Raw genomic sequence first — 14,965 nt, forward strand, 5'->3', positions numbered from 1 at the left:
GGGCTCTTAATCGCACTGGTACAAGAACCGCGACGGTGGCATTGTAAGATATTTTAATAAGTGCGATGGGTTACATACATTTTAATTATAATGTTGTTTTCATTTGTTCATGAGTTTTTTGCCTATGCTCAATTTGAATGGAAAGAGAGTGATGACTTCTTGTATGCATTTGATTAACTATGTCAAAAAGGGGATTGATTTCGTAAAACATAGGGTCCAAGTAATCTCTTCAACTGATCATGCCCCCGACTTCTTCCGTCGCGTAATTTAGAACAGATGTTTTTGTTCTTCTTGTAAAATGAAGATATATACTAGTTATCTCTCTTCGACTTTATAAAATTATTTAAAAAGATCCGTAAAGACATTTCTACTGTTGTACTATAATGTATCTAGCTATGACTTTGTAACATAAAATATCTTATAAGACGGCGGATATTTAAGTAAAAGGACGCAAACCGACAATTAAAATGTTATGAACTTAGTATCACATTCAAATTTATTTTTATACAATACAAGTACCATATTTCATATCTGTTGTCCTGTTTGTTAAAAAAAAAAATATAAAACACGAATTGTCTTTTGTAAAAGATTTTAAGTCGAGCCTGCAACCTCTGTCGTAGAAGTCTCGGTAGTGATCCAGCGGCGGCGTGACCATACTTCTTTAAAACTTAAAATTACAGAAGGTAAAAGACACGAATCCTTCATACTTTGTATAAAGATGCCTTGTGTTATGAAGTTATGTCAATTGTACTTCATTTTCATTGTTCAGTGAATACTTGAAGAAAAAGGTTACATTATTTAGTATTTCTCTCTTATTATGAGTAATAGGATAACGATATTGGGTATGTGCGTACTTTGTAAGGGCCCCATGCCAGTCAGACATTTTTTACTTGACCTCTACCTCGTTTCATGAACTATAGACGAGATTAAGTTAAGTTAAATAAATGTTCACAAACCGTAGACATAGATAACCAAACAGACATATCAATAATTCACATTTATTCACATCACTATAACTTGAGGTTAAGATCAGGGCGTGATATCAGGATATCAGAAAATTAACAGTCATATTGGATTTTACTCTACTCTGATTGCAACTGTTACGTATTTTGATATTCGATTCGATTGTATTTCCCTCGTTTATCTCAGAAGTAGATCAAGGTTTGTCAGCAGCAAATAACCCTATAATACGATTTACACGGAGGCGACAATGATTATTCAAAACATAGCTTTCAAATCAATATCTCTCTCTTACAAACTGGAGATGCAATGTCTGTTTCAGATTAATGGCTTGCAAATAAAAACTTTGGACTTCTTGGGATTTCCATGTATGTTAATATCCGTTCTGTACAATCGATCACAATTACAAAGTTGTATAGGACATGCTAATAAAAACTAAACAAAGTGTTTAAGATCTTTAACAGCGATGACTTTTCTTTAAGAGACGTTATTTATTACTTCGTGCATTTTAAAAGGTTTAGCTAGCTATAAAACCAGAGTTTTCCACCATTTTCTACATAGGGAAATGCATGTTTTAAGGCAGGACTACGACAGCTGTTTTCCAATTATTTGATGTATTTGAGCTTTTGATTTCGCCATATGTTAATAATTTCTGTTTTGAATTTTCCGTGAAGTTTGGTATTTTTGTGTTATTTTTTTTATTATGCCTTATATGGTATTTATCCTGTAATCAGCTGCTTTGCTATTATACAAGTGTACAAGTAATCTTATGCTACATTCCTGCAGATGACAAATTATTGTCTCCTGTATGAATCAACGATAATTTTACAATTGAAGTAAATTTTCGTGCCTTTTTTTAGCAATGCAGATGTCCTCATAGTTCAAAAAGTAAAATCTAAAAAAATACTGAACTCCGAGGACAACTCAAGGACAAGTATTGGGACCAAATAAGGAATTTAAGATTTTTAACCATTGACATAAAATAATCCAATAAAATTTAACTTTCGAGCCTACCTTTTTTTCTGTTTATGAAGATTGGAGATGTTGTTTGTACATTTATACTGTATAATTTACCGGACATATAATTTAAACGCAGATTTAACAACCTCGAATAATATAGACGTTGCTTTGTTCGGTATTAACGTCTGAACTAGAAGGTAACACTAAATTCAGGATACTCATGCATATATTCCTCCAAAGTCATAATTTTACGTATTATTTGTCGAAACTGTTTGACATTCCGTTAGTGCTTTTAACACGTCATTCAAACAAACACCCAACGGTACAGGTTTGCGGGGATGTACGCATTTTATTATACCTATTGTATATATTGTTCTAGACGAAGACTAACTTAGGTAATATATTAACCTTAGACCAAGACAATTTATCCTAAACCTCTTCATAACATATATATTAGTTACAGGAAACGTCGTGAAAATATCTACAAGTCCGAGGTCGTTTATGCAAAATATACATAACATTTAAAGTGGCGTGGTATGTATATGTAGTAAAACGAGTTACCAAATTGCTGACAATTTGGCTTTTAAAAAGTAAAATTCATCGTATACTGGTATGGAAATTTGACAATTATTTTTTATTCCTTCTCATGTTGGTCTGGTTGTTTGAGTTTTGTTGGAGAGAGAATATATTCAGCCGGCGGAGTTTTACAAATAATGTAGATCTTGTGATCTATTCAATAGAAATATTATTGACGTCTTTTAGATTAAGGCGACAGTAGTTTACCGATGTTCAAACAACCTAAATCTACTAAGAAGAAATAAATCCAGATCCCCCCATAAATACAGATACAATATCACGTACTCCAAGGGAGCAATATCGGGTGCATCAACAGGATATCCGTCTCCATCTACAATGTATACATGTTCAAGTGTAAAAAAATTGAAACAACACGTTTAATAATTTCATGCGTCCGATGCGCTTTTCTGGATTTACCTTCATCAGGAACGCTCAAAGCCAAACAGTTGAAATCCGAGGATGCATACGTACCGAAGAGCTTTATAACAAAAATACCTAAAATAAATAGCTAAATTCATCTAAAGTCAACTTTGCCTGAGGGAGCTGAAACCTTAGGTTTCTTAATAATAATTTCAAAATTTGTAAACGGACAATTTTAGAAACGTTTGTTAAATCATGTCAATACCGAAGTACTGACTACTGAGCTGATGATACCCGCGTGGACTGATAGTCCACCAACAGAGGTATCGACCCAGTGATGTAAAGAATGGAAAACAACACGTTTAATAATTTCATGCGTCCAAAGCGCTTTTCTGGATTTACCTTCATCCGGAATGCTCAAAGTCAAACATTTGAAATCCGAGGGTGTATAAGTACCGTAACCGTTGAAGAGCTATATAACAAAAATACCTAAAATAAATAGCCAAATTCATCTAAAGTCAACTTTGCCTGAGGGAGTTCTTAGTTTCTTAATAATTTCAAAATTTTGATTTTCTTAACCTCCTCTTTCGTGAAGGATGTAGTGTTATATATACAAGAGTCTCAGTTTTTCTGTCGATTTTCTAGTTCTTTAGTCACTTCTATATATATATATATAATAACATTTTTAGAAGGCTTGCTGATGGGGAAAAAATATCTTCCGTTGAATAGATAAAAGGCATTCACAACCTATCATTTTAGAGTAAAAAATCCGTGTGTATATTGTACGTCGTTAATTTTGAATGTGCATCTGAATGTATGAACGAAATGAATTGATTAATTCAAATCATCGGTTTAGTTTAAGTTTGTCTTGCTCCCATTTTATCCGTTTTCTTCATTGGTCCTTATCTCAATACATCAGCAACCTTGCGTTCTTCATAGGTCATCATGTCAATCCACCAACAATCTTCAGTTCTTCATAGGTCATCATGTCAATCCACCAACAATCTTCAGTTCTTCATTGGTCATCATCTCAATGCACCAACAATCTTCAGTTCTTCTTTGGTCCTTATCTCAATCCAACAGCAACCCTTCATTCTTCATCATTTCAAGCCACCAGTGAGCTTTAGTTCCTCATAAATCATCATTTCAATCCTCCAGTAAGCTTTAGTTCCTCATAAATCTTCATCTCAATCCTCCAGCAACTTTGAATTCTTTATTGGTCATCATCTCAATCCACCAGCAACCTTGCGTTCTTCATTGGTCATCATCTCAATCCACCAGCAACATTGAATTCTTTATCGGTCATCATCTCAATCCACCAGCAACCTTGCATTCTTCATAGGCCATCATCTCAATCCACCAGAACATTGGGTTCTTCATTGGTCATCCTCTCGATCCACCAACAAACTTGAGTTGTTCATTAGTTATGATCTAAATCCGCCAACAATATTACGTTCTTCATTGGTCATCATCTCAATCCACCAGCCACCTTGCGTTCTTCATTGTCATCATCTAAATCCACCAGCAAACTTGCGTTCTTCATAGGTCATCATCTCAATCCACCAGCCACCTTGCGTTCTTCATTGTCATCATCTAAATCCACCAGCAAACTTGCGTTCTTCATAGGTCAATATCTCAATCCACCAGTAACCTTGCGTTCTTCTTTGTTCATCATCTCTATCAACCAGCAACCTTGCATTCTTCATTGACATCATCTCAATACACCAGAACCTTGAGTTCTTCATTGGTCATCATCTCAATACACCAGCAACCTTGCGTTCTTCATAGGTCAACATCTCAATACACCAGCAACCTTGAGTTCTTCATTGGTCATCATCTCAATACACCAGCAACCTTGCGTTCTTCATTGATCATCATCTCAATCAACCAACAACCTTGAATTCTTCATTGGTCATCATCTCAATCCACCAACAACCTTAAGTTCTTCATTGGTCATCATCTCAATCCACCAACAACCTTGAGTTCTTCATTGGTCATCATCTCAATCAACCAGCAACCTTGAGTACTTCATTGGTCATCATCTCAATCCACCAGCAACCTTGCGTTCTTCATTGATCATCATCTCAATCAACCAACAACCTTGAGTTCTTCATTGGTCATCATCTCAATCCACCAACAACCTTGCGTTCTTCATTGGTCATCATCTCAATCCACCAACAACCTTGAGTTCTTAATTGGTCATCATCTCAATCCACCAACAACCTTGCGTTCTTCATTGGTCATCATCTCAATCCACCATCAACCTTGAGTTCTTCATTGGTCATCATCCCAATCCACCAACAACCTTTAGTTCTTAATTTGTTATCATCTCAATCCACCAGCAATCTTGCGTTCCTCATTTGTCATCATCTCAATCCACCAGCAACCTTGAGTTCTTCATAGATCATCATCTCAATCCACCAGCAACATTGAGTTCTTCATTGGTCATCATCTCAATCCACCAACAATCTTAAGTTCTTCAATTGTCATCATCTCAATCCACCAACAACCTTGAGTTCTTCATTGTCATCATCTCAATCTAACAGCAACCTTGAGTTCTTCATTGTCATCATCTCAATCCACCAGCACACTTGCGTTCTTCATTGGTCATTATCTTAATTCACCAACAACCTTGCGTTCTTCTTTGTTCATCATCTCTATCAACCAGCAACCTTGCATTCTTCATTGACATCATCTCAATACACCAGCAACCTTGATTTCTTCATTTGTAATCATCTCAATACACCAGCAACCTTGCGTTCTTCATAGGTCAACATCTCAATACACCAGCAACCTTGAGTTCTTCATTGGTCATCATCTCAATACACCAGCAACCTTGCGTTTTTCATTGATCATCATCTCAATCAACCAACAACCTTGAGTTCTTCATTGGTCATCATCTCAATCCACCAACAACCTTAAGTTCTTCATTGGTCATCATCTCAATCCACCAACAACCTTGAGTTCTTCATTGGTCATCATCTCAATCAACCAGCAACCTTGAGTTCTTCATTGGTCATCATCTCAATCCACCAGCAACCTTGCGTTCTTTATTGATCATCATCTCAATCAACCAACAACCTTGAGTTCTTCATTGGTCATCATCTCAATCCACCAACAACCTTGCGTTCTTCATTGGTCATCATCTCAATCCACCAACAACCTTGAGTTCTTCATTGGTCATCATCCCAATCCACCAACAACCTTGAGTTCTTCATTGGTCATCATCCCAATCCACCAACAACCTTGAGTTCTTCATTGGTCATCATCTCAATCAACCAGCAACCTTGAGTTCTTCATTGGTCATCATCTCAATCCACCAGCAACCTTGCGTTCTTCATTGATCATCATCTCAATCAACCAACAACCTTGAGTTCTTCATTGGTCATCATCTCAATCCACCAACAACCTTGCGTTCTTCATTGGTCATCATCTCAATCCACCAACAACCTTGAGTTCTTCATTGGTCATCATCTCAATCCACCAACAACCTTGCGTTCTTCATAGGTCAATATCTCAATCCACCAGCAACCTTGCGTTCTTCTTTGTTCATCATCTCTATCAACCAGCAACCTTGCATTCTTCATTGACATCATCTCAATACACCAGCAACCTTGAGTTCTTCATTGGTCATCATCTCAATACACCAGCAACCTTGCGTTCTTCATAGGTCAACATCTCAATACACCAGCAACCTTGAGTTCTTCATTGGTCATCATCTCAATACACCAGCAACCTTGCGTTCTTCATTGATCATCATCTCAATCAACCAACAACCTTGAATTCTTCATTGGTCATCATCTCAATCCACCAACAACCTTAAGTTCTTCATTGGTCATCATCTCAATCCACCAACAACCTTGAGTTCTTCATTGGTCATCATCTCAATCAACCAGCAACCTTGAGTTCTTCATTGGTCATCATCTCAATCCACCAGCAACCTTGCGTTCTTCATTGATCATCATCTCAATCCACCAACAACCTTGAGTTCTTCATTGGTCATCATCTCAATCCACCAACAACCTTGCGTTCTTCATTGGTCATCATCTCAATCCACCAACAACCTTGAGTTCTTCATTGGTCATCATCTCAATCCACCAACAACCTTGCTTTCTTCATTGGTCATCATCTCAATCCACCATCAACCTTGAGTTCTTCATTGGTCATCATCCCAATCCACCAACAACCTTTAGTTCTTAATTTGTGATCATCTCAATCCACCAGCAATCTTGCGTTCCTCATTTGTCATCATCTCAATCCACCAGCAAACTTGAGTTCTTCATAGATCATCATCTCAATCCACCAGCAACATTGAGTTCTTCATTGGTCATCATCTCAATCCACCAACAATCTTAAGTTCTTCAATTGTCATCATCTCAATCCACCAGCAACCTTGAGTTCTTCATTGTCATCATCTCAATCTAACAGCAACCTTGAGTTCTTCATTGTCATCATCTCAATCCACCAGCACACTTGCGTTCTTCATTGGTCATTATCTTAATTCACCAGCAACCTTGCGTTCTTCTTTGTTCATCATCTCTATCAACCAGCAACCTTGCATTCTTCATTGACATCATCTCAATACACCAGCAACCTTGAGTTCTTCATTGGTCATCATCTCAATACACCAGCAACCTTGCGTTCTTCATAGGTCAACATCTCAATACACCAGCAACCTTGAGTTCTTCATTGGTCATCATCTCAATACACCAGCAACCTTGCGTTCTTCATTGATCATCATCTCAATCAACCAACAACCTTGAGTTCTTCATTGGTCATCATCTCAATCCACCAACAACCTTAAGTTCTTCATTGGTCATCATCTCAATCCACCAACAACCTTGAGTTCTTCATTGGTCATCATCTCAATCAACCAGCAACCTTGAGTTCTTCATTGGTCATCATCTCAATCCACCAGCAACCTTGCGTTCTTCATTGATCATCATCTCAATCAACCAACAACCTTGAGTTCTTCATTGGTCATCATCTCAATCCACCAACAACCTTGCGTTCTTCATTGGTCATCATCTCAATCCACCAACAACCTTGAGTTCTTCATTGGTCATCATCCCAATCCACCAACAACCTTTAGTTCTTAATTTGTTATCATCTCAATCCACCAGCAATCTTGCGTTCTTCATTTGTCATCATCTCAATCCACCAGCAACCTTGCGTTCTTCATTGATCATCATCTTAATCAACCAACAACCTTGAGTTCTTCATTGGTCATCATCTCAATCCACCAACAACCTTGCGTTCTTCATTGGTCATCATCTCAATCCACCAACAACCTTGAGTTCTTCATTGGTCATCATCCCAATCCACCAACAACCTTTAGTTCTTAATTTGTTATCATCTCAATCCACCAGCAATCTTGCGTTCCTCATTTGTCATCATCTCAATCCACCATCAACCTTGAGTTCTTCATAGATCATCATCTCAATCCACCAGCAACATTGAGTTCTTCATTGGTCATCCTCTCAATCCACCAAAAATCTTAAGTTCTTCATTTGTCATCATCTCAATCCACCAGCAACCTTGAGTTCTTCATTGTCATCATCTCAATCTAACAGCAACCTTGAGTTCTTCATTGTCATCATCTCAATCCACCAGCACACTTGCGTTCTTCATTGGTCATTATCTTAATTCACCAGCAACCTTGCGTTCTTCTTTGTTCATCATCTCTATCAACCAGCAACCTTGCATTCTTCATTGGTCATCATCTCAATCCAATAGCAACCCTTCGTTCTTCATTGTTCATCATTTCAATCCACCAGTAAGCTTTAGTTCCTCATAAATCATCATTTCAATCCTCCAGTAAGTTTTAGTTCCTCATAAATTCATCATCTCAATCCTCTAGCAACTTTGAATTCTTTATTGGTCATCATCTCAATCCACCAGCAGCCTTGCGTTCTTCATTGGTCATCATCTCAATTCACCAGCAACATTGAGTTCTTCATTAGTCATCCTCTCGATCCACCAACAAACTTTAGTTCTTCATTAGTTATGATCTCAATCCACCAACAATATTGCGTTCTTCATTGGTCATCATCTCAATCCACAAGCAACATTAAGTTCTTCATTGTTCATCATTTCGATCCACCAACAAACTTTAGTTCTTCATTAGTTATGATCTCAATCCACCACCAATATTACGTTCTTCATTGGTCATCATCTCAATCCACCAGCCACATTGTGTTCTTCATTGGTTACATCTCTATCCACGAGCAACTTTGCCTTCTTCATTGTCATCATCTAAATCCACCAGCAAACTTGCGTTCTTCATAGGTCAATATCTCAATCCACCATCAACCTTGCGTTCTTCTTTGTTCATAATCTCTTTCAACCAGCAACCTTGCGTTCTTCATTGGTCATTATCTCAATCCAACAGCAACTCTTCGTTCTTCATTGTTCATCATTTCAATCCACCAGTAAGCTTTAGTTCCTCATAAATCATCATCTCAATCCACCAGCAACCTTGCGTTCTTCATTGGTCATCATCTCAATCTAACAGCAACCTTGCGTTCTTCATTGTCATCATCTCAATCCAATAGCAACTCTTCGTTCTTCATAGGTCATTATCTTAACTCACCAGCAACCTTGCGTTCTTCTTTGTTCATCATCTCAATCCACCAGCAACCTTACATTCTTCATTGTCATTTTTGTTTAGGAGCACAGGTCACTATTATAGCATCGGGTCTTTATTTGTATCAGACAAAATAACAATATTTATTGAGAATTTTTGATTTCGAATTAGCGAGGATGAATTAATCTAACATCCTAATGAGGTTGAGAAACTTACATGCAACATAATTGCTGTAGTGTTCTCTGCCCAGATTTTTAATGGAAAATATTGCTTCTAAAGCTTTTTTGGTGAGGTAAAATTGTTACATTAATATCATTTTGAAACTTTGTTACATCTTACACAGAAAACTACGTTTTTCCTCATCTTTGGGTGCGGTTCCACGGGTTCAAATATTAATGGCCCGTGCTAAGCAATATCCATAACAATTACAATCAACCTGTACTTATTAGAATTTGAATCAGAAACGGTAGTGGTTTTGGGCTCTTTAAAGGTATAAACAAACAAAATTAAACTCCCAGGTAAGTTTTATAAAAACTGACAAAACAAACATTAAACTTTATCAACCAAAAGAACTATTAGAAAACAACTGGCATATTCCCAAAAGAGTGAATTAAGATTCGATAATAGACACAGTTCCCACTGTAGGTGGTGAATATTTTTTTTATGACCGTGGGTCCTATTGCGTCAAACCTTCGCCATTTACTTTGTCGTTGCATCCACAGGGAATTGCTATTGTAAATTCTCAAATACAGGAATCTGTAAGTTAGTAATATTCTGTACTCAATATGGGGTGATTTGTTGAAATATTTATTTTCTGTATAATTCTGGCTCTGAAGAAAAGAATGGTAAAATTCTGTTTATAGATTTATAGATAAATTCATTGTTATCAGGATCATTAGTATTAGCTCAGTCATCATTTATTCAATTGTGAAGTCGATCGTGTTTCACCTTCGCCGAGATTGATAAGTTCTCACAGAGTACTATTGAGTCCGTACACAATATAAGAAGCAGTACAATTGAGATCTTCATGGATATGTGTATTGTAGCATTTGGTGATAAAGTTTCTAAGAAAACAAGTAACAATAATCAGTTTATCACGGGATTAACAGTTTGTATGATAACATTTAGACTAGAAACAATATTGCAAGTTGTAATTGAATTCAAATATATCTGACTGTTCTTCACTAAGCTAACGTCGTATCGATGACATCTTTAAAAGAGGGACAAAAGATACCAGAGGGACAGTCAAACTCATAAATCGAAAATAAACTGACAACGTCATGGCTAAAAATAAAAAGACAAACAGACAAACAATAGTACACATGACACAACATAGAAAACTTAAGAATGAACAACAGAAACCCCACCAAAAAATAGGGGTGATCTCAGGTGCCCCGGAAGGGTAAACAGATCCTGCTCCACATGTGGCACCGTGTGTTGCTTATGTGATAACAAATCCGGTAAAAAGTCGAATTCGGTAGGTCACATTTATGAAAGGGAAGGGGATTGTAGTTACGACGTAATGAACATATCCGATATCATTTATGAAACGGTTATTTCATAACGGTCAACCAACTCGTGATGGCGTCCGTAAAATTTACGAAGTGATGATTTGAACTTCAATCTCCAGTTTTCTACGCTGTGTTATGTATACCGTTGTCAATTTATTTTCGCCTAAGAGTCAGAATGTCCCTATGGTATCTTTTGCCTTTCTTTTAAGATGATTCTATGGAAACCCGCATTTGTTTTGTCCATGGCAACATCCGATTGACACTTTTTTCATGGGCTACGTGTCTACAAGTGTGTTTTTTTTTATGAAATCTAAGGTTCGTCAGATTGAAGTCCAGCGATGACTACACTTGTCTTCGCCGATGGCGATCCAGATAAAACAAATGATGTTTAAAATAAACTGTTTACAGAGAGATATGTCTCGCCTTTTTGTAATTTTGATTATGCAAATGTTTTAATCAAAATAGCAATACTTTTTAAAACATCTTACACAAGTTATGAAAATATTTAAAGTCAATGAACCATGACTGAGTTACATGGCTAAACAATCTCAATGTAAATGAGATGTGCAAATGCTTATACAACTGCATACCAAATACCATCATGACCATTGAATTATTATAAGTTGTTCCTAAATCTAAATACAAACATTAACTAGTAAATTATAGAAAAGTTTCAGTCAATAAGAGGTGGTGGGACTTTATAATCTCCATGGAAACGATACTTGCAAATGCCAATAAATTTGCATACCAAATATCATTGATTTAACATTAGCAGTTCATCTTAAACTGATCTAATCACAAACTAATACATGTAAACCAAGATAAGTTTTAAAGTCATTAGACTGTGACTGAAGGGTGAGGCCAAATATTCTCCATGACAATGAGATGTACCAATGGTTATACAACTGAATACCAATTTACATTGGACTACCACTAATGGTTCCCCATAAACTGACCTTATCACAAACTAATACATGTAAAATAAGCAAAAGTTTCAAAATCAATAGACCATGACTAAGGGGGTGGAGCTAACTTATTTCCATGGAAATGAGATATGCCGATGCTTACACAACTACATACCAAATATCACTGACCTACCACTTGTAGTTCCCCATAAACTGACATAATCACAAACTAATACATGTAAATTTATGACGGATATTGTGATTAAAATTGAACTTAAAAAAACAACAGTCATAATGTTTTAAAAGTGCAACGTTTTGGTCAGTTATTCACAGAACATTAGTTTTTTTTTTTCTAATTGCATGCTTAAGAAGCTTTAATCAGTATTATTCTCATACTTTCCACGCCTTTGACCTGTTAAGTGCATGGAGACTATTAATTTATATTAAGCAAATAATTACGTTGTTTGATTGTTTCTATTTTTGTCATTATTTATCCGTTAGATTAATTAGTTATTCTTAACTATACATGTAATTAATATTCTGGTCTGATCATTCTCTAAATAAACAAACGTGATATTCAAACGACACTGCCCGACATAGATGTTCTAGATTTTAATCATAATGACTAGACAAGTTGTTGAATTGTGTTGTTACTCTATAAGCATATTTAAAGTTAACTGAACATGTAAGAAACTACCTAGGTTACAAATATAAGTAAATAACATTATTTAAAAAAAAAAAAACGACTGCAGCAGCTGGTTTGCACAAAAGTATGATGTAAATTTGACTGGATGAATCATGTTTCTGACAACCATTGGAGTAATTAATATTCTGGTCTGATCATTCACCAAATAAACAAACCTGATTTTCAAACGACATCGGACAATATATATGTTCTAGCTTTTAATTGATAGACTAGACAAAATATGTCAAGTCAGGAATAAGACAATTGTTGTCGTTAGATTTGTTTAAGCTTTTGATTTTGAATTTTATAAAGTTTTGGATTTCACTTTTAGTTCGTTAATTTTTCATGTACCAAGTCAGGAAAATGGCAGTTGTTGTTTTATAGTTCTTGTCTGTGTGTGTTGCATTGTGTTTTGTTTTTAAATCACTTCAGTGTTTCTGTATTGTCTTTGTTTTCCTCTTATAATTGATGTGTTTCCCTCGGTTTTAGTTTGTAGCCCGGATTTGTTTTCTCTCAATCGATGTGTGACTTTCGAACAGCGGTATATTACCGTTGCTTTTATTGATATTTAACTTTGTATACCCCCATATCCATCCGAGGTCTGTGCCTAAATATAATTAGCAAGTCTATTTAAACCTGGATTTGTAATATTTGTTTTGCGATCCGATGAAGTCACGTAGTGAATATGATGGATATCGTTTGCTGCCAACTGTATGTCTGAACCCGTCCTTTGTTTTGTAGCCTTGTAATTGGTTTGTATGTTTCTGATACTTGATCAGCTTGACAAGTGTCAATGATGAGTAGAAATCGCTCTCCTACTTGGATCTGTAGTTTTAGTAGGGTGCGTATTTGTCTCGTTTTTTTTAAAGTGATTGTAATGTTTATTATTTTCCGAATTATTTTCTCACTAACTCAAAAGAAATAATCCTTTTAGGGGGGTTGTATCTAGAAGACAGAAAAGAGAAACAAACATGTTTCCTCATTCAGTATTAAAGATATTCAGTAATAGATTCAGATAATTTTTTGCAGGTGAGGTTTGACCAGGATAACCCAAATATTTTCAAGATCTTTATAAAGAGTGCCTGATTTTATTTTGTTAAAGGAAAACTAAATTTGAAACATGACATAATGAACAATCTTGTACAGCATATATATTTTCTATTTAACAACCATTTTCAAATTACCAGACGATAACTTTCATCTCATGATTATGTTCCATTTTTCCTAGTCGGCCAGGTTCGTTGATTGACGGCAACAAACAAAACCAATACATCTATACTAAAAGAAATATTTCACCCAAATTTTGTTAAAATTTGTCCAGTTTGGGCGTGATCCAATGGTCGTAACAACATCCCTGTTCTCTTTTCGTCGATTGATGTATCACCGAATTTGTTTATAATTCCGGAGCATATGAAATCACACCCGGTTTTCGGTTATAGCGTTGTTATTTTCTCTTCAACATATGAGGTATACCTTCCGCTTCTTTATTTAACCCCGAGGCTATGTTGACGATTACCGTCTTGGATACTACTTATAACAATTACAGTTTCAATATCTAAAAGGCAATCGAAAAGAATATTTTAATAACTTAGAGGTAACAGCATTTTGTTCTTCACAAATCCATAATTGGTACCTACAAATTTAAATCAAGGTTAACACAAAACCCGAGTGTATCACATGAACTCCATACCAAGCGAGAATGGAGATGTCAGCAGGTCTAACGTCTCTTGCGATTAAAAATAAGTTGATACGATTGTTAATGATTTAACTATATATTAGACCAAGGGCAATTTTGTAAATAATTATAGGTCGCGTATGGTAAGCAGTCACCTTCCGCCTGGCAAATGCAGTCAGTCAAAATGTAACAATATGGAATAATACACAATCGAGCATTCTGATAAAAAACGATTATTCAGCCACAAACTTTTAAAAATACACTTCCAATTCTAGGTGACTGGCAGAAAAGTATGAATTTGGCATTCTTCTTGTTGACATTGAAGGCTTCTGATACGTCACAAACAATAAAGGAATGTTACAATCGTTAAGTATATTGATGGTCTAAAGCAAATTTAATAAACACATATATAAAGCCACTATGACCAAAATGAGTTTCAAAAGGGACCTCAATACAGTTGCAATGTTTTAAGATATTGCTACTAACATCATTAAATCACGACAAGGACATGTTTACTGATTAAGTAAATTTGAACAATGCATTAAAGCATTTATCCTTTTGTGGGTCTAAGAGATATTTCTAAGATGTCTAAAATGTTTATACATATAAATGTTAGCATAATTTTTTTAATGAACATAATGATTGGATTAGGGGATTCAATAAAACCCGTTGATATTGATATCGCAATATTGTTATTGAGCAACAACCAAAATGAAGTTGTCACAACGAAAAGCTAAGTTGCAAAAT

This window comes from Mytilus galloprovincialis, chromosome 3 (genome assembly GCF_965363235.1).
Source record: "Mytilus galloprovincialis chromosome 3, xbMytGall1.hap1.1, whole genome shotgun sequence".
Taxonomy (NCBI): domain Eukaryota; kingdom Metazoa; phylum Mollusca; class Bivalvia; order Mytilida; family Mytilidae; genus Mytilus; species Mytilus galloprovincialis.